The sequence below is a fragment of the Ictidomys tridecemlineatus genome, chromosome 4 (assembly GCF_052094955.1).
Source record: "Ictidomys tridecemlineatus isolate mIctTri1 chromosome 4, mIctTri1.hap1, whole genome shotgun sequence".
NCBI classification, from domain to species: domain Eukaryota; kingdom Metazoa; phylum Chordata; class Mammalia; order Rodentia; family Sciuridae; genus Ictidomys; species Ictidomys tridecemlineatus.
Window position 1 is genome coordinate 104425234 of NC_135480.1, and position 4914 is coordinate 104430147.

Genomic DNA, 4914 nt, shown 5'->3' on the forward strand with positions numbered 1-4914 from the left:
GATGTGGACCTGTTTCTATTCAGATGGAGCCTGGTTCCCAGCCTGGGCAGAGCTCCTTGTTCCTGAGCAATATACCCACCTTCATCTCCATTTCGGCATCATAGATGCCAAGGAATGCAAAGGGCCTTAGGTTGTATCCCTCAGAGTCGTGAAAAGATAACCTCCAAGTCCCTTGGAATCTTAATTTTCAGGGGAGGCCTTTTTCATTTTTGGTCCACCTTGGCTATTAGAAAATATTTTCTTTTAATGAAGAACAGAAATAAGCCTCTCTACAAATTCCGACCAGGGGAATTGCTTCCCTGATAAGATGACAAATAACAACTCTATTTTGCTACAAAATCGCTTTTCAAATAATTGCAAATAATTCCACATCCACCTCCATTTTCCCAGGGCTGTTCCCCTTTAGTTGAATACTCCATTGTCTGTAATGTTCCATAGGGATGCAGTTTCTAAACATCTTCCTATCCTCATCTCTTCTCTCTTGTGACCCTCAAAGTCAGTAAGAGATCAAATCATTTAAAAGGAAAGAAATAAGGCAAAGCAAAAGATCATGGTATTTTTATAATTTGCTAATTTAAAAAATCAGTAATAAAACTAGGACCAGAAAAACTGTGGGCAAGATAATAGGGCCAAAGTAGATATACGTCAAAACTTTTTGTTGACAGTGGCAAAACCTATCTAGGACTTGCTTTAGCAAGTAAAAGAACATAGTAATCAGAGAGCAGTTGGAAAATTTACCTGAAAGGGCTCTGATTGGCCAAATTGGGTCATTGCCTATCCCTGGACCAAGAAGTCGTAATTGGTTAAGAAGAGGAAAGTGCCATTTAGATTACAAAAATTCAAAGAAAGACAGTGATGATTATTATTCAAAGGGAAAGGAAAGTACAGAGCACTATAGTTCTGTAAGAATAGAGTTGATGGGACAGCCACAATGCCAGATACAGACATTTGCTGCACTAATGAGTAGCATATATACAGTTGCCCCCATAACCCATGAGGGATGTGGTCCAAGCCCCTAGTGGACACTTGAAACTGTGGATAGTACCCAACCCGACCTACTGTTCTTTCCTCTACACACACATTTTCCATAAAGATGAATTCATAAATTAGGCACAGCAAGAGATTAACCACAATGACTAATAACAAAATAGTATACTGTAATAAAAGTTATATGAATGTGATTTCTTTTTCTTTCAGAAAATCTTTTTGACAATGGGATGATTTACACCCGGGTGGGATACAGAAAGACCATTAGGAGAGTTCATCCTGCTACTCAGAACAACATGCAATTTAAAACTTACAAATTATTTTATTTCTGAAATTTTCCATGTAGTTTTTTCGAACTACAATTGATCATAGGTAATCAACACGGTGGAAAGGGAAAGTAAGAATAGAGGGGACAGTGTTGAGTGTATTGACTTTTTAATTGACATCTACTAAGAATGAAATTGAATGTTTTGTGGAAAAGAATTACATTTTACAATAGATTCTGAAACCTGCATTAATAGCATGAGTTAATATATGCATGAATATGTGCTTTGAAAACTAAAATAGAAACTACTTGTGGCTACATGGTTGTTGAGGTGGTAGGCCTGGCTGCAAGGCCCTGTGGTTCCCGCCCTGGGTCGCAGTCCCAGGGAAGAGGTCAGGAGAGACATGGAGCATGCGCTGTGGGCGCTGCGTTTCTGCTGCGTTGTTTCCTTAAGCACTGGGGAAACCTGAAAGAGGACCCTTTATTTGCCCAATTAAAGATGGGCTCTCATTGAGGGCTGCCCCAGAGCCCGCAGACCACAGCATGGAGGCATTAGTGGCTGCCCAGAGCCCATATGTTGGCGAAGATGTCAGCAAGCCGGGCCACAGAACGGGTCTGGTTTCCTTGTGGCTGCAGTCTAACCACACAGGCTTGGAGCAGAAAGCGAGGGAGAGACTGTGGCGAAGTTAGCCAGTGTAGGATCCAGGCTAATCAACCTTCTAAAAAACATGCCTGCGAACCTGGCGGGAAGGCAGGGCTTGCCAGGAGAAGCTGGGGGGGGGGGGCCATAACTGCTTCTCAGGAAGGCATAATGCAGGGCCACCAAGTGCGGCAACTGGTCCACCACAATGCTTCCTGCACTCCAAGCCTCCAGGCAATTGCTTTGACTTGTGCCTCCTGAGCTAAAGGGAGATAGAAAGGCACCCAATAGGTAATTTTGACCTGGGGCCTTTTGGATGGCTCCTCATGTTCTCTCAGAGGACTTCAGCTATTTACACAAAATAAAAAAAATTAAAAAAAATCTGTTGAACATTGAACCTTTTGGTATTTTATTTTCCAAAAGGAACCTCAGTGGACATTTTAAAAATCAATCAGCAAGTGTTTATCAAGCAGTTAACTACCTGCAAGGCATTGGCTATTGTGGATTCCAGGAGTGGTGTAATTTAAGATGAACTGCACATATAAGATGAACTATTTTACATCCAGCATACCTGGGTGTATGTGTGGGTGGGTATTTCTGTGTGCCTAAGGAATATTGTCTTCTTCAGAGCACTTACATTGGGAGACAGTATTCTTAATTCAATGGTGTAATCTGTGTGGAAAGTATTTATAAAAAAAAACTTTTTGGGGGGGCCTTAACCTTCAGAGCCTAAGCTACATTCTTTTGAATATGCTTGATGTGTAAAGCTATTACAAGACAGAATTGAGGAATACATTTTCTGAAAGAAATGCAGTCCACACAAAATCTTCTATGTGACTGGTAGAAACAACTTTATCATCAGAATCCCAAACTGGAAACAACCCCAGTGTTCTTCATCTGATGAATGGATATACAAAATGTGGTCTAGACATATAAAGGAATATTATTCAGCCATAATAAGTAATGAAGTATTGATACATGTCATCATGTACATGAACTTTAAAAACATGCTAGCAGAGGATGTAGCTCAATGGTAGAGTCCTTGCCTATCTTGCCAAGGCCCTGGGTTCAATCTCCAGCACTGCAAAAACAAACAAACAAAATTATGCTAAGTGGAAGAAGCCAGACACAAAAGATCGTATATTACAGGATTCCATTTATGTGAAACATCCAGAAAAAGCAAATCTTTAGAGACAAAGTAGATTGGTCATTTCCTGGGGTGAAAAGTGGGAAAAAGTCCTGGAGATGTTCTAAAATTGGACAGTGGTGATGGCTGCATAATTCTGTATCTTTCCTCAAAATTGTTAATAAATTGGGTATGTACACTTAATATGCATGAATTTTATTATATGTAAATTATGCCTCATTACTGAAGCCTTTTTTAAAAAAAAAAAGAAAGAAGAAAGTATCCAAACTGATTTTGGAGTGATTCATGAAACATTTCTATAGTAAATATAGTTAATGGAAAGAGCTAGAAAATTCTCCCTACCAAAGTCCCAAAATCAGCCAAGAAATGGCAGCACCTTGGGAAAGAGTGCATATCAGCCCCAGGTGACTGACAGCCACTTCTCATTTGCATACTGTCTGATGGGCATTACTCCAGGAGAGCTGTCACTATCATAAGCTACTGCCTTTTCTCACACTTACAACCCACTGGGGAGATAAGACATATATGAAGGTACTGACATCTATGAATAAGTAAAGTAAAATAAATTAGTTAATGTCAAACTAGTTAAAGCACTGTTTCTTTTCTCAGAGTGTGAGTTGACGGTAGAGTAAAACAAAATGAGGCTTTCTTCCTCAGCCAGTTTGCAAAATCCCTACAAACAGGATTTTGAAAGATCCGTTATGGGGAAGAGAAAACGCCTCCATATGGGGAACATATTGTTGTGCCTCCTCCCTTTCTCAAATATTGCTGTAATAATGGACAATCTTTCATTTGAATCCCTTTGCCCCAAGTCCAAGTCTGACTGATATTGCATTTTCAAAGTCTCAGGTACATAAAAATAATTTTCACACTAGTGTCCAAATGGATGCTTGCATTTGAGATTTTAGCTGACACAGGATTGAAATCCCCCTCTCTCTGCTTTCAGCCCATTTTCCTTTAGAGCTGACATTGGCAGCCTCCGGTCTTTCTTTGGATGCGCCAAAGGCAGTTGTCTCTCCCCCACCTGTTTCTTTTTTCCTTCCTGAAATCCAGAATGATTTTCCTCTTGCACTCTGAAGGATAAACCCAAGCAAAGTGACCACCATATCAAACTCCATGCCAGGGGGTGGAAGTAGGATTAGCAATTTCTAGGTCCCAGCTTCGTGTGATTTTGAAAGGCTTAGCACAGCAGGGAGGTAGGTTTGTTAATTGCACAGATAAATGCTAGTTGACCTGTAAAATGCAGGATTAAGTTGTTTAAATCCATTCCCACTGGCAATATGGAAAGATGGAGGGACTCAGGTTGTGGTTACAGTTCTCCTGAGAGATGGACAGATGTGTGCAGGTACCAACTGCAAACCAGATTGCCTTTTGGAATCATGGGGGAGCTTCCTCAGGGATGTCTGAAGAGTAAGCCTGGGCTCTATGAATGCATGCTGTGAAAAAGCTGAAGTTGCATAACACATTGTAACCAGTTGAAACCTAATATTGAATGAAAGCATCAAGCTACCCTTAACTAAGGAGGAGAGTCCAAAGTAAAATGTGTTGGAGAACTAAGAAGCAGCCACTGAATGTTCTCACTTTTACTGGGACCAGTGACTGAGCACCTGGACATTTCAATGTATTTCTTTGGTCTGGGAGAAGGGGAGGCTGAACACTTAGTTTCTAAAACTTTAGTTAGGAAGCAATTGTCTTAGTTTCTAAAACTTAGGAAGCAGTTGTGCATTAGTCATTATAACTCATGCACATATTTCATGTTTTATGTTAAACGTGTTTTGTGATTGTCAGCTTTGGAATATAAATATTCAGAGGACACAGATTGTATCCACGTGGACTTGATTGGTAGTGTTTAACATAGATTCTATGAGGATGCTT